The 26,712-nt window shown below is 44.7% G+C and overlaps 1 protein-coding gene across 8 annotated transcripts in view; it reads right to left on the bottom strand.

Moving 5' to 3' along the window:
- The window catches only part of APBB2 (amyloid beta precursor protein binding family B member 2), a 393,847-nt gene extending 368,349 nt beyond the window's left edge, over positions 1-25,498 (bottom strand). For 5 of the 8 annotated variants that reach the window (XM_059721650.1, XM_059721652.1, XM_059721657.1 and 2 more), the window contains exon 1: positions 6,952-7,112. The gene's annotated coding sequence lies outside the window, so the exon portion shown is untranslated. Of the gene's footprint in view, positions 1-6,951; positions 7,119-25,417 lie in introns of those variants that run through there. The other 3 variants (XM_059721648.1, XM_059721653.1, XM_059721656.1) reach the window with 3 other exon arrangements.
- Positions 25,499-26,712: the final 1,214 nt, after the last annotated feature.

Here is a 26,712-nt window from a genome sequence, read left to right on the forward strand (position 1 = left end):
TCTACAATCCTGAAAATGAAGGAGAGCTCCAAGGACTCCTAGAACAGCCCACAGGACTGCAGGCAGTAGTGATAGTGATTCAGCATCAATTCTGTTACTGTGACGGTCCAGAGTGTACAGTCTGATTTGTAAGGGAGTCTTCTGCACCTCTGCAGTTGCAATGACTTCAGTCGGATCTACCCACAGTCTCAGATGCATGAGCATTCTATATAGCTTATCATATTGGTTCTGAATTACAGGTATTAAAAAATTCCATGTACAACTCAAACTGTATTATTTCTAACCTCGTTTTTATTAATTTACTAGTATCCTTGTTGCATCCTAATAATATAATAACCTTTTCACTGTTTCAGTTATAGGGCAAACACTATTTCTATAATGGGTTTCTTTTTCCAGAGATTTAGAAAATAATTTAAGTGAATTTGGAAATAATTTTCCTAGTTTATTAATAAGTCAATTTAATAAGTTGTTGTGGCACACAAAATTCCAAATCAACTGTTTGCACGCAATGACTTTAAAAAAATCCATACTATTAAAATATTCCTGCAACTCAATTCCTATGTATTTTAGAGCTAACAGTCCAACTTGTAAGATATTCTCAGAAAATGGCTAGTAAGCCCACTACATAACTTAAATAGTTCTACCAATGAAAAGCTGTAATTAAACATTTATAAATGTTGGTCTTATGTCATTTCTAAGCAGCCTGCTGGGCTTGCTACTAAAGCTGTTAAGACAACATTAACACAGAAAAATGGTATTCAAGTAACTAACTATTTAATAGACACAAAACCAAAGGACTGTGAAGAATAATTAGGTCATCAAGTACAGTCTCATGCTTCTCTTTCATAAAGTGATAAAGCTCCAGAACAGAAGTAGCGTTTTGGCACTCACTACTCTTACTAGAAGGTCGTTCCAGGACATCACTCTTGTAATGGTTATAAATTTGCTTCTAATTCTCAGCCAAAATATATTTAATGCTAGTTTATACCTATTTTATTCTTGTGCCAACACTGTCCCTGTTTACCTCCTGATGCATTTACAGGCAGCAATCTTATCCCCTCTCAACCTTCCTTTTAGCAGACTAAATAAACCAAGCTCTTTTAGCCCTCTCTTGTATAAAAGGTTTCCCATTCCCCTGATCATCTAACTAGCCCTTTTCTACCTACACCTGTTCCACTCTGAACTGGTGTCTGATCACAACTGTACATGGTATCCAAGATGAGAAATTTCTAACACCTTGTACAATGGCATTAATACTTCCCTGTCTCTGCCAGAAATATATTGAAAAAATGCAGTTCTAATATTTCATTAACCTCTTTCATAGCTGTACCACACAGTCAATCACAGGATTACTGTAAGCTACCAATCATAGCCATGTTCTTCTCAAAGGTTCCAACTGATGAGCTTCCAGTTTATACTACTCCATGTAGAGTTCTCCTGTTAATAGACACAGATACTGTATGGTTTATTTTGTGAAAGCATTGGTATTTCATGTTCCTAATGCAAACCTTAAAATATGTTTAAGGTCCAGAAGACTCAAATTCATCATGAATCTTTATTTAAGGGCAGAGGTATAAGTACCAAGTTTTATACCTTGTGTAAAACTCCCCAGAGCCCACAGGAAGAGCAGTGGTCCCAAGTGTCAGAGAGGTAGAGAGTGGGTGAAGAAGGCAGTCACTTTAACCTGTCCTGGGGATTCAAAGACTCCAGATGCTGCTACTGTGTCCCCATACCTGGCTCTTACAACCAGGTGGTATAGAGCTGTTCTTGCCCAGCTCCTTGGCCAGGCAGCTTCTTCCAGCACGGCAGACTTCCAAAGGAAGGAGCCATCCAGGGGCCACCTCCAAGTTGGAACCCAAGGTAGATACCCTGCTTGCAGCCCCCTGTTATGCTATTGTTTGACAGACAGTGGTGATGTACAACTGAAGCATCTGTGACTTATTATTACCTTCTACCAATTAACTACCACAAATCATTTTTACCAGGACCCTGCCTTTCCTGAAACCCTAAATCATGTACTCTCTCAAGTACTGAAATTCCCTCCTTCTGGTCTTCCTATATTGCTACTCTGAAACTCAAATACTGCCGCAAGCTACTCTGGGTCCTAATTTATACTCCCAGGGAAGCATATTTCCCCTTCACTGTAATGACAGTAAGCTCCGTACAAAATCAGACCACATTCCATCCTTATCTTGCCTTCACTGATTTCTCATCTAGTCCATCATAAATCTGAGAAAAGAATCCACATATCCTACTTCCAAGTTCTATATCCTGTCCAGTGGGAGATCCTATCCGTACTATTACGATCTATTTCTTGGACAGAACAGCACATATGGACTCCCTGGACTCTTAAGAGGCATTTGGACACTTATCTTGCTGGGATCCTTTGACCCTAGCACACTTCCTACCCTTGGGGCAGGGGGGTGGACTTGATGATGTCCCAAGGTCCCTTCCAGGCCTAATGTCTAATGTCTATATGCTTATATTGTTTTACTGAGAATTCTTTCCATCCTTGCAACCAAGTCAGGTGTCATACACACTCCAAAAGTCATATTAATACTATTATTTTACTTGAAAATTCTAAACCTCAAATTCACCTAATTGTCAAAAAAACCCAAACAAATCTAATTCGTTCCAAATGTAAAATATATGCTTTATTTCATTTACTGTAGCTTGCTTTCTTCCACGTAAGGAAGTTAGAACTGCAATTCTGCCACAAGACCATTTTAAAAGGATCACAATAGCATCTTAAATGTTCAAACACGAATAATTTTAAATAGACTGAGTTTTTCATAGATGCTAGAGTCGGAAGGAACCTCAACAGATCATTGAGTTCAACCCCCTGCATAAGCAGGAAAGCATGCCTATCCAGCTGTCTCTTAAAGACCACCAAGGTAGTGGAGAACACCACCTCCCTTGGAATCCCATTCCAAATTTTGGCCACCCTTACCGTGAAGATTTCCCGAGTTAATTATATAGAAAATAGTTATAGCATGACATTGTAATTCTGAGGCATTTAAAAAAAAAGCAGAGTAACTAAAGCATAAGGTGATGACAGTACCAGATCTAGAATTAATCAATAACACATGTTGATACAGAACTAAAGGACATATACTGCCAACAGCAACTAAAAGTGATTTATCCTCATCTAGGCTTTGGGTTCCTATAGCATTACAGGAATTCATACTGAAAGTTATTTCATATGTAGGTATTACACCATTCAGACTACTAACACTATACATGATGCACAAGGTCTAAGTCAGTGGCTCTCAACCTGTTTGGACACAAGCCACTGCTCACTGGACTTGAGGCACCCGTATATAACTTTTGTGAATTGAGCAGCACCAAATTTCAAAAACTCATTTACAGATTTATAGATGATTCATAGATGTTAGGGTCGGAAGGGACCTCAATAGATCATCGAGTCCGACCCCCTGCATAGGCAGGAAAGAGTGCTGGGTCTAGATGACCCCAGCTAGATGGTTATCTAACCTCCTCTTGAAGACCCCCAGGGTAGGGGAGAGCACCACCTCCCTTGGGAGCCCGTTCCAGACCTTGGCCACTTGAACTGTGAAGAAGTTCCTCCGAATGTCCAATCTAAATCTGCTCTCCCGTAGCTTGTGGCCATTATTTCTTGTAACCCCCGGGGGCGCCTTGGTGAATAAATACTCAACAATTCCCTTCTGTGCCCCCGTGATGAACTTATAGGCAGCCACAAGGTCGCCTCTCAACCTTCTCTTGTGGAGGCTGAAAAGGTCCAGTTTCTCTAGTCTCTCCTTGTAGGGCTCGGTCTGCAGGCCCTTAACCATACGAGTGGCCCTTCTCTGGACCCTCTCCAGGTTATCCACATCCCTCTTGAATTGTGGCACCCAGAATTGCATGCAGTACTCCAACTGCGGTCTGACCAGCGCCTGATAGAGGGGAAGTATCACCTCCTTGGACCTATTCGTCATGCATCTGCTGATGCACGATAAAGTGCCATTGGCTTTTCTGATGGCTTCGTCACACTGCCGACTCATGTTCATCTTGGAGTCTACTAGGACTCCAAGATCCCTTTTCACTTCCGTGCCACCCAGCAGGTCATTCCCTAGGCAGTAGGTATGCTGGACATTTTTCCTCCCTAGGTGCAGCACTTTGCATTTCTCCTTGTTGAACTGCATTCTGTTGTTTTCTGCCCACTTGTCCAACCTATCCAGGTCTGCCTGCAGCTGTTCCCTGCCCTCTGGCGTGTCCACTTCTCCCCATAGCTTTGTGTCATCTGCAAACTTGGACAGAGTACATTTCACTCCCTCGTCCAAGTCACTGATGAAGACGTTAAAGAGTATCGGTCCAAGGACCGAGCCCTGCGGGACCCCACTGCCCACACCCTTCCAGGTCGAAACCGACCCATCTACCACGACTCTCTGGGTGCGACCCTCCAGCCAATTCGCCACCCACTGAACTGTGTAGTCATCCAAGTCACAGCCTCTTAACTTGTTCACCAGTATGGGGTGGGATACCGTATCGAAGGCCTTCCTGAAGTCTAAGTATACGACATCCACCCCTCCTCCTGTGTCCAGGCATTTCGTAACCTGGCCATAAAAAGAGACTAGATTGGTCAGGCATGATCTGCCTGCCACAAACCCGTGCTGGTTTCCCCTCAGCATAATTTGTCCTGCCGGGCTCTCGCATATGTGAGCCTTGATAATTTTTTTTTTTTTTTTTTTTTTTATATATTACAGTGCTTACCTCCTTGCAGAAGAGCTGGGCATTGGGGTGGTGAATTAGCCAGGTCTGTGAGGGGCCTACTTATCTGTTTAGATTATCTATTTATCTCCTTATACTTCAAGGCACCCTTGAAAGGAGCTGGTGAGACCCTGGTTGAGAATCACTGATCTAACTGTTATCGACTCAAGGACCTGGATTCTCATTCTGGAGACAAGTTTTCTATTTAAAGATAAATGTAGAATTGTGTGAATTTACAGATAATGTAATCAGTAAGGAAGGCTGATGAATCCTCATTTACTTTATAGCATGTTAGCTACTTTTTCTGTGAAATGTCTTAGAAGTATGAGTGCTCAGTGCAGGGCTATTTTCTGAGAATGTAGGAGATGGCCATTTTGGCATGTTAATTGTGTGTTAACGTGGCACACACCCTGATGAAGGGAAGATTAGCAAGGGTGATTAGTGAGCTCTTAAGTCCAGACACATTGCACTTATTTCAGTTCTCAGTCTAAAGTACACAGTGCAAATCAGTTACATTTATTTCAGCCCTCCCTATCAAGTAATAGCTAGAAGCTAGCCAGTGTTCAGAGACCCTGACTAATTTCTGCTGACTTCAGTGAGCGTTAAGCTTCATAACCAAGGACCAAACCAGTTCCCATAATTGAAGTACTGAACATAGAAAGCCCAGTTTAGCATCAGTAAAACAATTTCTTTAATTCTGCATTCAAACCACCCTTTTTGTTTTTAATCTAATTTTACCTCTTCCTATCCACTGGCATACGATTTTATTTATATTTTAAAAGCTAATGCCAGCACAAAATCCCATTACTTTCTAAACAAGTTTACATGCTAACGTTTACTTAAATTCTAGGCCCACAACCATGTTGAACACAATTAAGGGCAACAACAGAGATAGCAATATAAAAAAAACCCATAACATGAATGCAAAAGAACGGCAAAGTGCAAAGTATTTTACCTATCAAGTTGGCTCAGGACCAACGAAATAACACTGACTACTTCACTAACAAGTCCAGTTCTGTGGAACAATGGGAGAATCAAGAGAGATGGTTATAATTATCACCACCTTCATCCCAAATAGATACTTTGCAAAGAAAAATGGCAGACTGTATCTCTTAACATTCATACCCTTTCTACACTTGGCTTTTTCCAAATGAAACAAACGCCACATTTGCTTCTGATTGGAATGGTTCAGACCATGTTTCAAATTAGAAATATCCTAACGGAAAGAGTACTTATTTGAAAGCTTGTCTAACTACATCTTAACAATGCAGCTGGTCCAGTAAGAGAGCATCCCTCCCCAACAAAAAAACCCCAAACCCCTGCCTCTCACCACTGTAGCCATGATCAGCCAAGAATGTTGCTCCAACACTAAAAAACCCTCAATCTGATTTGCGGCCCCTGCCCCGACCACGCTTGCTGAGACAGTGACATTTCAAAGATGGCATAAGCCCCTGCTACATGTTACGTATCTGTCATTAACTGGAGAACCGTGGGATAAATTCAGAGCAGCCGCAGGTACAAAGTCATTGCCACACAGGTAACTGGCGAAGCACACACGAAATTTAGATCCACCACAGGACCAAAGTCCTGACACAGGATAAAAACAGTTATCCAGCTACAAAAAGAGCCAGCCCGCTGTGAAGTTAGTGCTTGGAAACCAGTAACAACTCTGCAGCTGGTTTCTATCCAGCTTCCACTGGGGGGGCCCCCCCCGGCGGACAAACACCCCCCACCGGAAGTGTCCTTTGCTGACTAGAAATACTCCGGCCGCCTCAAGACATTTCCAGCGGGGACACGACTCTGTGGGGGGGCTCCTTGCCTCCCTCGGGCACGGGGCTGGGCAGCCCCGGCTCCGGCTGATCCGCGCGGGGAAGGGGCGTTTCCCGCGAGCCCGATCCGCTGCTGCGCCGCGCGCACCCACAGGGGCCGGGTGCGGGCTTTGGCGCTGCCGCCTGGCCCCGGCCTTATGCCCCCCGCGACCGCGCTTGTCAGCCCGCTGCCCACACGCACCCGCGCGCCCGGAGGCTGCGGCTGCTGCCGCCGCCGCCACCCTGGCCGCGCCAGGGAGCTGCTGCAGGGCAGGGCAGGGCAGGGCTGCCGCCGCACACGCACGCACGCACGGGCACAGGCACTGAGCTGGTGCGGATACAGCGGCGGCTGCTGGTAGGAACAGCGGTGTCCGCCTGCCCAGGCCCGGCCCAGCCCAGCCCAGCCCGCCGCACTCACCGGGCGCTGCTCCGCTCCGCTCCGCTCCCTGCGCTGCGCCTTGGCCGCGATCAGCTGCGGGATGCCCCCGCGGCCGGAAACGCTCCCCGCGCCGCCGCGCTCACCCCAGGAAACGATTCCGGCCCCTGGCTCCGGGTGCTGCCGCCGCCGCCACTCCTCCTCCTCGTCGTAGCCTGCCCGCCCGGGCAGGGAGCTGCGCTCAGGCCTCGGCGGGAGGGCGACGCCGTGCGTCTGGCTCGCGCCCTGCAGGGGCCCGGCCCGCGCCCTCTCGGGCCCAGCGTTGCCCTGCCCGAGCGGCAGGAAAACATGAAGGGTCTTCGGCTAGGGCGTTTATCCCGCGCCCGTGTGAGGCAGGCGGGCCTCGGGCCTTTTGGCCCCCTCGGGAAAACCCGTGGCACAGACAAACGGTCTGGGGCGCAGGCGGATGTCACTCGTTGCCGGACTAGAAATGTCTTATGAAACCGAGAACCCCCCCAGGACCTTCCTCTGATGGTCCTTAGCCACATAACTCGGGCCATTAAGCCAAACAGAGCCTTTCACGAAGAATTTGGAGAGGTCAGGCTGGAAGATGAGGCTGAAGTTGGTTCCTTATTCCCGGTTCCTTTTTAAAAGCTAAACACAATAAAAACTTGTTATTAATGAATTCCACATCCTAAAGAAAGAGAATTTTATTAGCCATGCATCTGTACTAATTAATATGTAAAATAATATTCCACATCAAGTACAGAGTCCTAAATTAGGATCAGATTAGGATGGGATGATGAGGAAAAATACTTGTCAGGTCACCCCAAATTTTGTGGCAATGCTACTGGAGAACTGTTATAAAGAACCCTGACAAAGAATTTAGTACAGTCACTCGAGGGCTAGTTAACAAGATTTTTTTTAAATTATTCCGTTGAAAACATCGCACACGATAGAACTGTTTATTACATTCACTTGTCAGATTGTCTTGACTCATAGCTTTGTCATTCTAAGCATAGTTGCAAGTGTATAGCAGTCACAGAGTACAAAGAAAAAGAGGAGAAAGATGTTATTTTCTACTCTGACTGTCAGAATATACAATTCATATAAATTAGGGTTTTCAGGGCTCAACCACTTCGTCTTCCAATAGTTGTCAACATAATCTGGTGAATAAAATGGTTAAGTTTACAGCCATATTCTACAAACCACCCTACTTTCAGCCAGAAAAATATATTGCATCTCTTTCTGAACTTTAAATATATAAATCAAATGCCGCTCATCTTTCCCATTTCTGATGTGCTACGCTGGGCTTTTGTGAACAGTTTCTGAATACTAGCAATTTGCATGAACATGGCTGTAAAATGAGCATGTCAGGTTGATTTCAAAATGTAATAAATTAATCAAAATCTAGGTGTGCAAACAGAATATCCACCTGGAAATGCTGGTGAAAAGTCAGGATATCTTGTATAGATAATCTGTTTACAGAAAATACAGTTATCAGATATAGCATTTTTCAGTCCAGTGGCTTTCCATAGATTCTCTTTTATTTTATTCAGACTGGAAAAATTAAAACAAAAATTGCAAACAATCACAACAGTTTAGCCAGTTCAGGAGGGTGGAAGAATACCTCCTCCAAGTACCTCATTCTAGATGCAAATGGATCTCTGTCTCTTAGACCAGCTGTCATTTTATTTTTAATATACAGTCATCAATGCACCAGAAATGCTTAATTTCAAAAGAGAAGCACCCATGTGCTGTGGTTGGGATACCTTCTCTGGCAATTTCCCCACTTTCAACTACTTTAGTTACAAATCTGTCTTTCCAGTCCATCTCTGCCATATATTGGTCAGGGTGGAGTTTGGTATGCAAAGTTACTTTGAGGAGTAGAGCCCTAACCTAAAGAAACAAAGACCACAGCAGCCTACTGCCAAATCAGAATAGATTCATAATTTAAAGTGTTGGGAGGAGGGGGAGAGAGAGCACTAAAGGTGTCTGGCTGGGATTCTCCATGAGCTGTCTAGGAACAACCTGCCCAGCCACCCAATCAGCTGAGCAATGGACAATTAGGGAGAGGGGCTGAGCAGCTTGGAGGAGAAAGCTCTGCCTTTCAACCCTTTCTCCCATATCTGCATGGTACTTCCTAGCACAACTACAGATTCCTCTTATACCACTAAAACTCTGCTCCCTTGAATTACTTCCCATCTACATGGATCAAATCCCCCTATAGATCCTCTCAATGTTCCAGCAGTCCTCGCCCACAAAGCTGTAGGGTCTACTCTATGATATACCAAACACAAGTTATTGGGCTCAGAACAAGGGTAACTAGGTGAAAGTAAATGGACTTTGATATACAAAAAGTCAACATTCACCTGTTGGGTTGGGGGGAAGGGCATTGAGCCTGCCTATAATGGAGGAGGGCCCCCCCCCCTTCCCCTCCCTTCAGTGCTGTCTGCAGGAAGGGGTGGGGTTGGGAAGAGGTCAGGGGAATGAGCTGCAGGCTGGGGTTTGCCTGGTCTGAGCTAGAGAGAGGGGCTGGAGGGGCTGTGAGGCAGGGGGGCTCCAATCAACCCACCCTCTCAGGCTGGGCAAACCCCAGCCTGCAGTTTGCTCTCCCTCCTCTCTGTCTCCCTTCCTCCAAACCACCCCGGGCGTGGGGCAGGGCTGCATCAGCCCAGCCCTGGTCATCATGCAGCAGATTAAGTCTAGGCAACACAAGTCCCCTAAGGCACTCCAAAGTGCAGTGCCTTCATCTGATCCCTCATTTGATAAGGTTTAATTTGTTGTGCAATTGGCCATTTTAAAAGCGCTCTGCAGCCAGGCACGTGTGTCACAGCACAGCTACAGAGGTCGTTCACATGACAAATGCTACTTCTGTCTGTGCCCTAGATGATATAGTCCATGAATCGTGAGCAAAACTATGGCAACCTACATACCCGACTTACCTTGTAGGGCTCCAAACCTGCCAGCAAACTTCAGAAAAGCTAATGTTGAGGGCCACTCTCCTGGACACTTCTACTAGAACCTTGCCTGGCCCAAAGCGCAGCTTGGTGGTGCCAGGCTGCCAATTGACAACCCCGCATTCCCACTGTACAAAATGCATTGGTTTGAATAAGACATTGGCTTTTGGGCAAGTCTCTGGTCAGAGATGTCTAGGAGTGTCCCCTGGTGGCACAGATGTGTTCCAGGGTGGCCCAAGAAGGATTTCTGGTCATAATACCAGCCCAAAATCCAGTTCCTTATTTGGTTCCAGATACTTAGCACAGTGTCTGGTGGGTGGTGTCTGTTGACAGCCTGGCATGGCCAAACCGTGCTTTGGGCCGGGCAAGTCTCTGCTCAGAGATGTCCAGGACAGCCCTCCAGTGCCACAGAGGCATGGCATCAGGTGGCCCAAGGAAGACTTCTGGTTGTAATCCCAGCCCAAAATCCAGTTCCTTATTCAGATCCATATACTTAGTACAGTGGCTTGAGTACTATCTGTTGGCAGGCTGTTACGGCCAAACTGTGTTTTGAGCCAGGCATATCTCTGGTCAGAGACATCCAGGAGAGTCCCCTGGTGCCACAAAGGTGTGGTTTTAGGTGGCCTAAGGAGGATTTCTGGGTATAATCCTAGCCCATAATCCAGTTACTTATTCGGTTCCATATATTTAGCACAGTGGCTGGGGTACTGTTAGCTGGCACCCTGGCACGGCCAAACTGCAATTTGAGCTGATCAAATCTCTGGTCCAGGGACGTCTAAGTGTCTCCTGGTGGCACAGAGACCTGGTTTGGGGTGGCCCAAGAAGAATTTTTTGGTATAATCCCAGTCCAAAATCCAGTTCCTTATTCAGTTGTCTGTTTTCAGCCTGGCACGACCTAAACGCAGTTTGTGCTGGAGAATTCTCTGGTCACAGATGTCCAGGACAGTCCCCCAGTGGCACAGAGGTATTCTGAGGGGTGGCCCAAGGAGAATTTCTAGCCATAATCCCATCCTGGAAGCTAGTTCCTTCTTCAAGCAATTATATTTGGTACAGTTGGCACGGGGGCTGTTAGTCAGCAGCCTGGCACAGCCAAACCGTACTTTGGGCCAGGCGAGACTGTGGTCTGGGTTCTTTGGGACAGTTCCCCAGTGGCATCGCCATGAAATTTGGGGTGGCCCAAGAAGTATTTTGCCCCATAATCTCATCCTAATCTGACCTTCATTTAAGGCTCTGTACTTGATGTGGAATATTATTTTACATATTAATTAGTACATATGCATAGCTAATTAAATTCTCTTTCTTTAGGATGTGGAATTCATTAATAACAAGTTTTTATTGGGTCTAGATTAGCTTTGAAAAAGGAACCGGGAATAAGGAACCAACTTCAGCATCATGGCTGGAAGAGACCTCAGAGATCAGCTAGTCCAACCTGGCAGGCTCACATCTCAGTCCTAAACCATCCTGTGCAAAGCCATAGGTGACTGGTAGAGGGGGCATGTGCCCCCCCTGACTGGGCTGTCTCCGTTGCTGATTCTGCCAGGAGCTTCTGTAGGTGTTCCCCAGACTTGGGAGGCACCAGTTGCCCAGGCCATAATCTAATCTGGACTCTTTGTAAAAGTACAGTCAACCCTGATACAACACCAGACATAACACCCTCACCTGCCACATGCAAGGGGAGGGGAGCGCAGCAGCCTACATCCTGCTTCTGTAAAAGGTTGTTAATATCCTCATAGACTAACTGAATCCAGATGTCTAGGATAAGCTTTCCTGAGCAACTGGTTTGCTCCATCAAATTAAGTCAGCCTGTTACTTAGGAAAACTTATGTCAGTGATTCCCCAACCAGGGTGGCAGAGCACCCTAGGGTGCCACCAGATCCTTTGAAGGGTGCCATGAGGTATGAGGACATAAAATAGGTAGATAAATACAGGCTCAGGCTTGTCCCTGCTTGAGTGATTCCCACTCCCCCACTGCCCAGCCCCTCTGCAAGGAGGTAAGCATGGTGCTGTGTTGTTACTCTTTTAAACTCGGTGCCCCTCAAGTTATGGAAGGTGCCTCAAGGCCAGTGATTAGGGACTGATCTAAATCAAAGCACAAGCAGCACCTTTAATCTCGCTTTTTGCCATGCACTTCCCCTCACTGAGAGGCAAAAACTGCAGCATCAATTGCCTCTTGGCCATTCAGCAGTAGAGGACATGCAGCAAAAAGAGCAAGATTAAAGGTGTTGCTGCACTGTGAATTTATTACAATTTAGGTAGGTCCCAACCAATGAGGGTTGCCTCAAGTCCCCCAAAAAAGTTGAAAACCACTGACTTGTGCTATGCATTTCTGATTGTAATTAGTCTATAAGGTGCAAATCTACCTTGCCTTCTGCCTGACTTGATTAACATGGCTAATTATCTTCCCCTGCCTACTACGTAACTGCCATGTGCCACAATGTCATAATGTTTTTGGGATTGATTCTTTTTGTTTGTTTACCTGTAAGATGCAAAGCACCTGCATACATTAAACATTCACGTACCTAATTTTTCCTTACGTTGCCAATCGCATCTGCTTTTGTGTCGTCACAGATGAAAGTGTGTGTTCCTGGTCGCTGTTGCTCATCTATATTAAAAAATAACCATTAATCCAACCCAATCTTCTCAACGTTTTTGGACTGGAGGCACCCCTCCGCAACTTCTGTGAATTAAGTGGCATACAGGTTCAAAACCTAATTTATGTTTTTACAAAACTAACCTCCTTGCAGACAGGCTGAGCAGGTTGGGCACTTAAGACTGTGCTTATTTGCTTATCTCTTCACACCACATCACACCCTTCAAAGGATCTGGTGGCACTTTAGGGTACCCTTGCACCTGGCTTGGAAATTAATGGTTCAACCATATTGCAAAGAGGCTATACAGTATGCACCACCTTGATGACTCAACAAAAGATGTCCACAGTAATAGGTATGGCTGGGATTTCCAGTCCTTGACAGCATTGCCTCTTTCTTTTCAGAGTTTGCCTTGACCCACTGCTTCAAATATCTAAGAGCTTAGATATTTGAAGCAGTGGTTTAGTGGGCATATTACTCAGCAGTAGATAAAACTAAGATAATGGGTGTGTGACAAGGTGTGTGTTTCAGCTGCAGGGGGTTAGAGGGTAATAGCATGCCTGCCTAGGAGCACTGGGCCAGCTGATGGGAATGACTGGCTGGCTCTGGAAGAAGTTAAAAGCTCCCACAGAGATAATGCTGGGGAGGAAAGAATGCTTCAACACTACCTTTTCTTTTCAGGTTGTGGTGAAGCCCTTCCCATGGATAGGGTGAGGCAGGGGGGAGTTTTGTTGATTATCTTGTTAATCTGTTTGGTTTGAGGTAGGAAAGGGGAAAAAAGCTAGCTCCTGGGCCTGGCTAAAGGAGTAACAATCTGTGACGGTGTTATATGCATATTGTAGGCATTTAAACAAAAAACACTCTGAGTTCCCTTCTAGTCTGAGTACAGTGAATAAGCGGCAATGGGAGCTATAGCTATCCATCACCACTTTATTGAATGTTTCCATCTTAATACAAGTCATCCAAGTTCAGCCGTCTTACAAGTAGCCTTTAAATGACAGGCAGTTCCAGAGCTTGCTAATAGATGTAACAAGAAGAACATGGATATTAGTCTCTTGTGTACTACCAAGATCAATGCATCTGCCCCATATACAGGGTTTTGAATCTTAAATGTTTGGAGTACAAGATGTTTGCAAAAAAAAAAAAAAAAAAAAAAAAAAAAAAAAAAAAAAATACTAATAGTCTCAATAACATTAATTGGAAGCTTTTTGGATCCAGGTGTTATCTTGCATTTCTGTAAATAATTAAAAGAAAAATAGATATAAACTAATAATTTGTAACATTATTGATTTGCACCATTGGTATTTTGAGTAATGGGGATTGCTACAAAATGTCTTTCAAAGTGATTGGCAGATTTTGCTTTCTAATACCAGCACTTACTCTCTCTCATGTACTGGACAAATTACACTAGTGATAATCACATACCATACAGGTCAGTTTAATTTATCACTGTCGTATCTGGATATCTGTGGTGTTTGCCCAATTGCAGACTGAAAGGAGTTAGTACTCTCAAAGTTAGCCTATATGTATTAGATGGTTCACTAATATTTTTCTCCAGTCCAAATTCTGAAAAAACTGTTGTGAGGAAAAAGGAAGATCTTTTGGTTATAGTCACTGAAGTACCAGAGACAATCATGAACGTCTGGTGCTTAAATGAGTTCTGTGTGCTTTGTACCACCCATGTTCAGAGTTCCTACTGATAGTCTTTTCCCTTGTAATTACTGTCTTCTGTCTGAGTGCATCCATATTAATATAGTAGACCGCTGTATCCAAATGATTCATTATCACATTTAGCCTTAAAAGGCTGACAGCTTTCTTCCCCCCAGGAAGTCCTGGAAGTCATTGACACTTATGAGAGTCTAATACTGGACTAGCCTGGTTATGTCTTTCTGTTACTGGAAAAGTAAAAAGACTCATTGTCTTCTGTTTGGCAGATGCAGTGGGATGGGGGGAGGGGGGAGGGGCACGTTTGTCCAAGGCTAGAACAGTCACTAGACCACTTAAATTAAGATGCAGATTTAGTCAAGGGCGTGTCCTATGCTCAGCTATAACAGTAATATGGATACTAGGAAGTTCAACAGGTTCAAAGACTGGCTGTGAGAATGTATCAGTTACCATGTAAGCTATGAAACAGCATAGTGGTGACACTTTATGAAAGCTCTACTATCTTGTCTAGGCTGGGTTAGCTCTGACAGGAAGATAAATATTGATATGCTCTGAAAAAAAAAAAAACAAATAAAAAAAACCATTCATTTGCTGGGCAGGAGGAAGGATTTGTGTCTTCTTTCACCATCTCAAAACACATGCACCAAACTAAAGCATATTTTAGTAATCTAACCTGTACAAATTCAGTCTGAAGTAGAAGTTCTAATGTCTGTAGTGTTGTATCAACAGACTTGCAGAAGCTAAGTCATCAGACAGGTGTGTGAGCTGGGAGCGATCCGGGCCCTTTTTTCGCACCGCACGGGCTGTGGCCAGCAGCCCAGACACGCTGGGTTGGAGAAAGCAGGCGACACACTAGAATTAGGCACGGACGCTTAATGGTTGTTTAAGATTGTTTACTTACACCGAAGATGGTCGCGGTGCAGGCAGGAAAACTTGCTTGAGTTGCAGTTACAGATAGAAAAGAAGAGAGGTGGACTAGAGTTCCTTCCCGTGAACATTCTTCTAGCCCATCCGGTTGGAGGCTCTAAACCGCGAGCCCGTCGCACCAACCGAAGAAAGTACTCGAAGCAAAGAGCTCTGAATAGACTTACACGAAGTTTGCTAGGCTCCGTGGAACTTGTGCGCAGGGAAGTGGGATACGTCGAGGATTGCGCTCGGCGACGGGGAGAGGCTAGAGGCTGATCAGACCCCTGTTGCCTTCTTTGAATATGCTGGGTCCAATAGGCTCCACAGCGCTTAGAGTGCTTCACGAAATGTGAAGCCCTCCTCTTGCTCTTTTTCTCTCTCCAGATGGTTGTGGAGTCCTCCAACTTGAGTGGAAACCACTCGAGCCTCTTATACGGCTAGCAAGCCAGTCGCTAGCCGCCACGTAGGAATAATTTAGAACTCGCCAATGGTGGGGCACAAATTTGAATACGAATGGCGGGAACTCCTTGCAATGTGCATTTCTGTGCTGCAACAAAGAAATGTACCCTGCAAAGAAAGCTACTGGTGGCGGGAATTCTTCTGCACTGGGGTTCTCCTCTGCAGCAGAAAACTCCACCGTGCAAAGAAGCTGCAATTTAGCGGGAACAATTTAGCAGTGCCGAAGCACTCGCAAAACAAAAATCACACCCTTGGGTTGTGACAATGGGTTTAGTAGAGAATGACTTAAGTGATAGGCTAGGTACAGATGTAATACTTAAGTGCACAGAAAGTGCTCTACAGCTGTAACTAAACAGATATTCATGGCTCATTGAGAACTTTAAAAAATGGCAGGTCCTGCTCTACATTAACCTTGAATGGATGCGTTATCAGGCTAAAGTGCTTTAGGTTACAGTTCTTTATCAAATGTCTGTACCAGATTCCATTGCAATTCAAGTTAGTTTACATTCCATTGGCATCCCAGGGGCCCCTTGCTGGGCAGTCTGGTAGACTCCGTACACATCTGCTCCCAGGGAGGAGATGAGGGTCCCTGCATGGCTAGGCAAAGGGGACAAGGAACAGAATCCCCCTGCAGTGGCAAGCAGCAGGGCCCCAGGGCCTCTCTCCCAATCAGTGGTGGGAGGCAAAAACTGTGGCATACTTAAAGCTGTGGCTCTTGATCGGCTGTGAGACAGAAGCAAGAAGCAGGGCTGCTGCATACCATGCTTCCAGCATGATTTGAGTAGATCGCTATTTCTAAGCCTATAGAAAGCATTAAATTTCTACTGGGAAATTTGTCTTCTGTATTGAGAGAGACCTTTGAGATTGCAGGAGAAAGAAATTCAAGGTCATTCAAAATGTATCTGATTCACACTGTTTGAATAAACACTTTAAGCAGGCAGGACATAGATTACTGACTGAATGGTAGGCATGCCATTTCTTTTACATCGCATCTTTTCACCCACAGGCATACTTGGAGCACCAAGTAAGAACAGTCAACAGCAAGTTTCATTGATATTCTTGATTGCTCTAATAGTGCCAAGTCAAAGACAGAACTATTAGGCTACAGAAATGGCAAGGTTTGTAAATCTCTTAAAGTTAGTAGTCTCATTGAGGTACCAAACCTGCTTTTAGTTTTTAAACTAATCCGGTACTTTTATAACTGAACATCAATTACTATCTGTCGATAAATGTTTCCTAGGCTTTCAACAAGCCCACATCTCCATACATTCTTCACCCTTAAAGGTAATAGTCTCATGGCTTGAGGATACAGCCAAACTAATTCTACTAGGTTTGTTTTTTTGGTATATCAAAGTGAAAGTGCAAAAAGAAAACGTTTGTTAAAGAATGCCCAACTTAAAAAAAAAAATAAAAAAAATGCATGTTTAACAATCATCATGCAGACAAGCAAAAATGATGAAATACTATTTTAATTATAAGCACTACAAGGATGAAGACTACTTCATCAGCACAATAAACCAAGGTGAGGTAAACTATTTGGGAGATATTATATCAAAACATAAATGTAGAGTAAGTTGCTTTTAATAAAAGGTTTGTGATTACTAATGTCAGTCATTCTCCAATAACTGAATTATTTTAAATATAGGTACATTAATACTTCATATTTATAAACGTTTAGCACTTTTAATAAAACCCAACAAAGCTTTAATAAATTATCAATATTTTTCTGAATAATCTAAAAATGTACGTGAATATTAATTATTCATTCTTTTCAGATGACTGTTCAGAAAAGCAATATAATCATCATCCTAAGAAGGTTTAATGTGGAAGAGCAGACTCCATTACCTGCTGCCCAAGCCTAATCTGCTCACAAATTTAATCGTCTTACACTTTACCTGTAGGATGTCTGGGGTGGCTTTAGTCAAGATTTGATAATCTAGAAAATCTCAGACACTGTCCACCTACAATTACCCTTACTATATTTATGACATCTTTCCAAGGTGATTCAAACCAGGGACCTATCAACATAGGTGCTGTTTTGCTTTACTATTCCAAATAAAAGAGGAAAATCAAAGTATTTTAATTTTCTACAGTTGTTGCTATTTCTTTGATGCACAGTGCTTCCCTTCTTATATCAAGTACCATGTTTTGAAAACTTCAAAATTTATAGGGAAAATTTGCCACTCTAAGTTAAGTGCTTGCGGTCTCAGTCTCGGTATTATTTTAGAATTTAGCATTCAGAGAAGAATTCCATTACACTAGCATTGGATTATACCCCACAAAATGGAAACTTCAAATGCAACCTTCAAAAGAGTTTCCTATAATTATGAAGTAAACTCAGCCTAGACTGCTTCAAAAATCTGTCTTCAACCTGATTCAGCATCTGGATAGACTTGTGTATGTGCCTGATACAGATATGTTTTGATATAGGAAACTGGAAGTAAGGGAATATCAGAACAATACTGCCTCTGGAATTACCAGTCCAGTTATCTACAAGGAAAGAAGTTGTGCTGACATTTTTCCTTTATGAAAAAAATATACAGAAGTCAAAATTTCAAAAGTTGTTGCCTAAATTAGGCTCCAAACTCTATATTTGGATACCTAAGTCGTTGACTTTTGCAAAGCTAGTGTTTGGTTGCCAAGCACTTTTAAAAGGATTAAATTCAGGTTTTCCCTGCCTTTAAACCCAAGTTCAAGTAGAAAACTCTTACGTATAGCCACATGCAGCAGTTATTACTTCAGGAGAGTGAAGCAACAAACTTTCCATTGCCTGAAAAGAGGCATATTTGGCAAACAAAACCCTACTTCTACTGTGGCCTCTGCTTATTCCTTGGAACCCCTCAGAATTCCTCCCTCAGCATTAGCTTTTCTGAAGTTTGCTGGCAGGTTTGGAGCCCTACAAGGTAAGTCGGGTATGTAGGTTGCCATAGTTTTGCTCACGATTCATGGACTATATCATCTAGGGCACAGACAGAAGTAGCATTTGTCATGTGAACGACCTCTGTAGCTGTGCTGTGACACACGTGCCTGGCTGCAGAGCGCTTTTAAAATGGCCAATTGCACAACAAATTAAACCTTATCAAATGAGGGATCAGATGAAGGCACTGCACTTTGGAGTGCCTTAGGGGACTTGTGTTGCCTAGACTTAATCTGCTGCATGATGACCAGGGCTGGGCTGATGCAGCCCTGCCCCACGCCCGGGGTGGTTTGGAGGAAGGGAGACAGAGAGGAGGGAGAGCAAACTGCAGGCTGGGGTTTGCCCAGCCTGAGAGGGTGGGTTGATTGGAGCCCCCCTGCCTCACAGCCCCTCCAGCCCCTCTCTCTAGCTCAGACCAGGCAAACCCCAGCCTGCAGCTCATTCCCCTGACCTCTTCCCAACCCCACCCCTTCCTGCAGACAGCACTGAAGGGAGGGGAAGGGGGGGGGCCCTCCTCCATTATAGGCAGGCTCAATGCCCTTCCCCCCAACCCAACAGGTGAATGTTGACTTTTTGTATATCAAAGTCCATTTACTTTCACCTAGTTACCCTTGTTCTGAGCCCAATAACTTGGGTTTGGTATATCATAGAGTAGACCCTACAGCTTTGTGGGTGAGGACTGCTGGAACATTGAGAGGATCTATAGGGGGATTTGATCCATGTAGATCTGTTTTGGCAGGCAGCATGTGTAGAGCAGGTGAAGCATGCCTCACTGAGACCTGCCCCCCCTCCTCCCCAAAGTGGTACTGAGACAATGCAGCCATGTTTCTGTGGAAATGCCAACTTCAATCTTGAGAATAGGGCCAGTTTGGATACGTCTGTTTGCAGAAGGTCCTTTACCCCAAGATTAAAAGTTGTCCCAAGATGTACATAAAGGCTGATTGCTCCATATTAAGAAGTAATTGGTATCTTTTCAGTGCCTACACCTGCTAATCAGACTGTGACCCCACTGCACAAATATACAATAAAAGAGACCATCTCTGTTTTTGTAACCTTATGGCAAATGCCACTGCATTTGAAAGTCTGTCTAGTTATCTCAGCCATGCACCTGGAACAATAGAAGATAATCACCACCCTGCCACCGCCTCTCTCCCTCCCCAAAAGACAGCTGCCTTTTGCATTTGTTCTTAGGAAGGCCTGCTTCTGACTTGCACCTGATATTATACAACCAGACCTGAACCTGCATTAGCAAGTTCTCTTACCCACGAACCAACCTGACCCACTATAGGCAAACCTACAATCCAACCTGTGCTGCTGACAGATGTGAACCCCCTCCCGCAATGCTTTCCCAGAAGCAGCAGCATGTTAGTTCAATCTGGCTCTGCAGCATCTGTATAAATCAGGCTTTTTGGAACATGTCTAAAGCTGATCTAGAAGTGACATACCCCGATCTATCTTTTCTTTAATCTCCTTTGCAGCCATTCTTCCTTCTTCACGCTGCTTCTTCTGGTAAAGCATTTTTTTTTCCCCCCACGTTTGTCAGCAGCCAGTGGTAAGGCTTACGTTCTGACCCAAAGCCAACTCAAAACAGGTTTTTTCAGACCTGCACGCAAGCTGTAAAACGTAAAGTAACTCACATTCCCGCCTTTGCAGATTACTGACCCGATGCAAGACTCTACTATACACAGTTTCTGTGCTGGTAATTATTTGGGTTAGGGGTGCGATTTTCTTTTTAAACCAGGATAACTATAACAATACAACCCAGAGCACAGACAAGTTATACAACTGTAAACTGTACTTCCATTTACTAGCATGAGGATAAGTTATATTAAATACAGCTGTACCAGTACAACTATGTTCACAGTGCCAGGATAGAAAAGGTTGTATGTAGACAAAAAATCAGTTTCCAGATAACAGTCCTCTGGACATAAATTTTTTTCCAACAGCTTTACATACTCAATAGATTTATCCTTTACAAGGTCTAGGTTTATTCAGCATAGTAGACCTGAACCAGTTAGTCAAGGACACAAGCAGATGAAAGTTTCACTATTTTAACAAGGAGGAAAATATACCACAGTGCTGCTATTAACTCAGTGCAATCAGTTTATTTATCTACTCCTATCCCACATGAAGCAAAACCACAATGATTTGCCTCCCCACCTTACCCATATTAAAGCAGTGTAACTGTATATCTGTGCCCCAAGCACATGCCCTAAGCCTCTCTCTGCTCCCTTTATGTAGGGGAAAAACATTGAATTCTATAGCAGGGTTAATGGATTACAAAAATCATACAGCTACCTTTATGACATTACAATAATTCTAAGAGTGTACCACAGAGTAATGCTTTTAGATACTATGCATATTTAATGTTCATTGAAGCAACAAAACCTCTGCAGGGATTAAGAGTTTAGTAGAAGAGCCATTGGGAATGGTAGTTCCAGTTCCAAGATGAAGGATACAGTTCCATTTTGAGCAGAATAAGAGGCAGCTGCTTATCCAGCATTTTTAAGTTCTACAGGGTCAGGCCTACTCTTGCCAAGCTTAGGCCCTAAGCCATACAGCATGTCAAATGCCACTCATTGCTCCCAAGCCTTCTTCTGGAGCAAGGGCATTGGGTAGAGGTGAGACTAGGGTCATCCTGTCCTATTAGCACACTGGGCACTTGTCCAGGGCAGCAGAACTAGGAGGGACACTGATAATTACTGATCAGCTTTAGAAATGTCAAATTCCATGGGGAATTTAGTTGTCTGAAAGTCAGGAAAGAGCCAACAAAAACTAGGGCCAGCTGTGGGAAGGAAGAGAATAGTCAGCATCTTGAAAGTAGGGCCAGTGGTTACACTGGCCCAATGAAAGAAGGGAATATTCACACATAGTGGAGATTAATAGTAAAATCAGGCTTTTCCTGTTAACTTTGTTAGTTACCCAGAGTTCATCAGGTGGCAATGAAACCTGGGCAGAAATTAGGATTTGAAAGAGAAGATACACCCAATTAACTTATTAGAGACACGTTAATATTCCCTACAGTTACCAAAGCCATTAAACATTTTATCACTCCTCAGACACATCAGAATTCAACTGCTTGCATCTGCAACCCATTTGTAGACATTTGGTGATGTACATACTTCTTTCAGCTACGTTATTTGCTCCCAATCCCTTTGAAAAAGAGAGTTAAAAATCTCTCTTTAGAATCTTTTGGCATGTTTTGTCAAATTAAAGTGCATTAAAAAAAAAAAAAAAAGACAATTTAACAAGCCTCTCTAAAGTGTTCTAGTTCCCTGCATTTCAGCCTGATATTTCACATCCTTGCTTGGAGCTTTCCCTGGTACTGATGCTCTTCCGATTACCTAAAAGAGAATTCAAATCCTTTCAGATGATGCAGCAGCATAATATGCAATTGAAACCAATCAGACAACTCACTCCTTAAGCCAGGAAAGTTAGGTAGTCTTCTTTAGAGGAAGATAAAGAACTAAGTTTGATCCAAACACAGGAAGTTAACACAAAGCTTGAAATACTAGGCTCACTGGTGCCACCACATGACAATTGCTCTCTCTCTCCTACTCCCCCCCCCTCTTTAGCAGAACAGAAAGTTCATTTTAAGTTGATGAATCTTTTCATTGCACCTGAAGTTTAACATTTTCCCTTTATGTACTTCAAAGTAAAGCCGAGGAACAAAAAGGCTAAAGTAAAAAAACCGAGAGCAGAAAGGGTCCTGCCACAATCTCCCATTTACCAAATATCCTGGGTGAGAGCCCAAACTACTAGACTATGGGAGATCCAGGTTTAAATAGGGTAACCATAATCATGAGAGAAATCCAGGGGGGAGCCACCATGGGGCCCTACCAGGTGCATGCATACCCCTCCCCTACCTCCAGCCCCACAGCTCCGAGGACTGGGTAGGACAACACAGCACACATGCACATACATGGCCCTGCGTTCCCACCCACCCCATCACCAGACTTGAGTGCACAAGTGACTCTGCTTACAGCCCAGGGGAGTCTGGACCAGGGAGCAGCCCACTGGCTAAGCTTCGGTTTTCTCCTGGCAGCCATGGAAGGGAGGCAAAGGGGTGCATGCAGCAGTGGGGAGCCAGCCCCCCTCCCCACTCTGTCAGCACCTCCTGGACAAGCAGCTTGTGGTTCCGTCTGGCCCCAGCTGAGCAGCACCTGCCCCACTCCCTCCCTCACCATGGGAGCTTGATCTGCCCCCATGATTCTTCCCCCACCCCCTTCTGTCAGCTGCTCTCCACACTGACTGACTGCATTCCTGTAAATTGGCTTCCAGCCTATATGGCTGGTTAATTGGCCAACAAAATCTTTATCAGTGTATGCCTTATGCTGACTGTTACTAATAATTTTTAAGTACTTGGAGGGAAAGGTGGTAGATTCCTTGGGGACCTGCTTCATGGCCCCCCACCACCCCAAAAGACTGTGAGGCTGACAGGTCTGTAGTTCCCTAGATCTTTCTTCTTCCCTCTCAAAGATGGGGACTACATTTGTTCTTTTTCAGTCATCTGGGACCATTCCTGATTGCCACAAGCTTTCAAAGATAGTGGCCAGCTGCTCCACAATTACATCAGTCAACTTCACAAGCACCCTTGAGTACAGTGTCCAGCCCCATGGACTTGTAAACATCCAGCTTTTTTAGTCTCAAATCTGTTCTTTTGCTACTGTTGGCTGCTCAGCTCCTCCCCAAACTGTACTGCCAGGTGCAGTAGTTTGGTAGCTGACCTTGCCTGTGAGGACTGAGGTAGAAGCATTGAGTAGATCAGCACTTTCCACATCATCTGTCACTAGGTTGCCTCCCTTTTTCAGTAAAGGACCCACACTTGCCCTGATCTTCTTCTTGTTACTGACATACTTGTAGAAACCCTTTATGTCCCTTCCTAGCTGCAACTCTAATTGCACTTGGGCCTTCCCGATTTCATCCTTGGATGCCTAACCAATACCCCTGCCTAGTCATCTGTTCAAGTTTCCACTTCTTGTTTTCCACTCCTTTGTGTTTTAGCTCACTAAAGAATTCCCTGCTAAGCCAAGCTGATCTAATGCCATACTTACTAGTCTTCCTGGGCATTGTGATGGTCCATTCCTGCATCCTCAGTAAAGTTTTTTGTAAAGTAGAAACAGTGGTCCTGGACTTCTTTCCCCCCTCAGACTGGCCTCCCAGGGGATTCTGACTCCTTGGGGAGCTGATGGGCAAAGTCTGTTTTTCTGAAGTCTATACAGCCATTTTACATAAGTGACTCCTCCTCTTCTCCCCTGCCTGTTCTTCCTGAACAGTGTATACCTATCCATGACAGTGCTGCAGTCATGCAAGCCTTCCCAGAAAGTCTGTTATTCCAGTCACATCATAGTTTTGGGACTGTGCAAGGACTTACAGTTCTGCCTTCTTGTTTTCCAGGCTCTGTGCATTGGTGTACAGACACCCAAGGTAACTAGCCAATTGCCCGTTCTCAGGAAGAATGAGAAGGCCTCCCATCACCCCATTCTGCTTGGGCTACCTCCAGGGCAGCCACTTACCTCAGGGCTTTGGTCTCCATCCCTCAGCAAGTGTAATTTAAAACCCTCCTCTCTAGTTTAATGAACCTGTCTGAAAAGATGCTCTTCTTTGTCTTCATTAGGTTGAAACCACTTCTTCCTAGCAATCCGTCTTCTTAGAACAGGATCTTGTGGTTGAAAAAGCCAAAGCCTTGCTGGTAACACCATTGATCTGCAGGATGCATGCCCTCCTTCCCAGGCCCTTCCCCTTGACCTGAAAGATTAAGGAGAGCACCACCCGAGCCCCTGTCCCCCTTCACCCTTACACCCAGATCCACTCTTGATCTGTTCAGAGTCCCTCCTGGCAGTTTAATTGGTGCTGACATGAATGAGCACCATGGGGTCTCAGTAATCCCTCTGTGATGCCTCAGATTCAGGCTCTGGGAAAGCAGCAGACACCACTCCCCTCCTCCCCACCAGACAATAGGTCAGACCAACAGATGGATGCCTCTGTTCCCTGCAGGCAAGGTTCTTTGAGTAGATGTGATATCTTTTATTAAACCGAGTTGGTCTAATAAAAGATAAAAATCACATCTACTCAAAGAATCTTGCCTACCCATGTCCTTAAATCAACACGGCTACAACCAAAAACCTCTGTCCCCTGCAGAAGGGAGCTGCTAACCACCACTGCCTATCAGTTCCATTTGGTGGCAGTGGTCTCAATCTTCCTAACTTGGGGGAGGCCTGGCCTCTTCTGCTGACAGCACATGCTCCTTCTCCTCTGTTGCTAGAGCACCATATCTGTTCTCAACATAACCTGCTGCAGGCAGGCATGAAGACTTCTGCTTGTGGAATCTTGTGACCTCTGGCAACCTTTCTGAGAGTCCCATCTTCTCTCTTCTCCAGGGTCACCCCTGGCTGTCCTAGATCCTCCAGAATCAAGTCAATGAAGTCCTCAAGACAAAGGATGCTTTGGAGCCTTGCTACCTCTTGTAGCTCTTTTGCCTGCTCCCTGAGGGACACCACCACCCATATCGCAGGCATTCCCCCACGTGGCTGACACCAGAAGGAACCTACAGTCTCCATACCACCAAACCAGGACCTGTGTGGAAGCCTCAATAGTAGCCAGTCCTGCTTGTACAGATACCTCACAGATGCAACTAGAGAAAGACCTAGCAGTAGCAGTGGCTCTGGCATTGCAACATCATATGGCCATTTCTCTGGGTATCTTAAATCTACTACCTACTTCTTCCTGCCCCGGTCTCCAAACAGACTATCTCTAACAAACTGCTTTGTAAGCTGGCCTGGTTGCTACTCCTTGATCCTGAGAGATTCCTTCCCCCCCCTAACCTGCTTCCTCTCACCAAACTTACAATGAAAGAGGGTGAGAGAGTTTCTGGGCAAACTTCCTAGCAAACTCCCCACTCACTCTGGTCTCCAGTTAAACAAGGGACTTAAATAGCTAGAACTCAGCAGTTAGATCAATACTTACACTAAGTATATATAGATTAATTACTCTTAATTAAAGAAAGAACTTACCTTAAAAGCTCCCCTTCAGAGGGAAAAAAACTGACCCATATACTCCCCTATTTATTGTCCCTGCTCTCTCACTCCCTGGTTACTCAAGGATTCTCCTTTTATACTGTCCTTGGCCTGGACTGGTTCCTTCCCCTTGTTAGAGCTTTTCTCAAGACACAGGCAGTAATCATTCAGCAATCACTGAGCTAACAGCACTCCCAATTACACAGAACATGCACCCAAGCAAATACTCAGCAAGCCAAACACACAGTCCTGGCTCACTTACCTTCCAGGAGCAGGATCTGGTGCCTGGCTCCTCTTCCCCTTCCTCCTCTTGTTCCCAGCAAGCTGCTTCCAACCTGCCCTGTTTGATCACAACAGGGTACTCTAGCTGGATCTTCCTTCCCAGCACCTGCTTAGGATAGCTGGCATAGGTAGTAGAGCCCCGGCTCAGTCTTCCTGCCCAATGGACAGGGATAGGTGGTAGGTCCCATGGCTCCATTTTCCAGAGTTTGACTCTATTAACTGTTTTGGGTTTCAGCTGATGTTTAATAGTTAAAGTTTTCTTTAACATTGTAAATTTGTCTGCCTCCCACCCTGTAATAAACCCTCTTATTTTTTAACTTTGCTTGCAAGGGGCAATAATAGTTCGTGCTGCTATCTTTAACTTGGTGTTCCATCTTATACTTTGGACTCAACTTGGAGCACATTTGCCAAAAAGGTTGTACACCACTGCCTTATAACTTAATGATTAGAGTATTTGCCTGAAAAACAGGCAAATGTGGAAAGCCTTGGTCTTCCGCATTGGTGCTTGAGACACTGAGCAGTTGCATAAAAGCAGAAAGGCATAACTGGGCTATACTGCATCCTGCTGGGAGCATTTGTGCGCAGGGCAGCATCACAGGCTGTGGTGTTAGTGTGTGTGGCTGGACTAGCAGTGCAGCAACTGCTATTTTTAAGCTCCCCTTCCCCCCCACCTCTCCAGATACCTAGGGCTGGTGTCCTGGTCAGGGTTGCCAACTGTCCATAAGTTTACAGACAGCCTGTAAACAACTTAGGAACACCTGTTCATGAAATCTATTAGAAAGATGGAGTGGTCTGTAAGAAGTCTAAGCAACCATGAGCTTGTTTGAGGATTTGTCATCTGAACAAGACTGGATGTTGAATGACAGTGAACAGAAAAGCATTACCTGGAGTCTGACCAGGAGTGCAGCTAAGCACCCTGTAGGACAGGGGTGGACAAAATGCGGCCCAGGGGCGAGATGCAGCTTGTCAGGCCATTCTATCCAGCCCGCAGGGCCCTTAAAAAAATTTAG

This window comes from Alligator mississippiensis, chromosome 2 (genome assembly GCF_030867095.1).
Source record: "Alligator mississippiensis isolate rAllMis1 chromosome 2, rAllMis1, whole genome shotgun sequence".
Classification (NCBI taxonomy): Eukaryota; Metazoa; Chordata; order Crocodylia; family Alligatoridae; genus Alligator; species Alligator mississippiensis.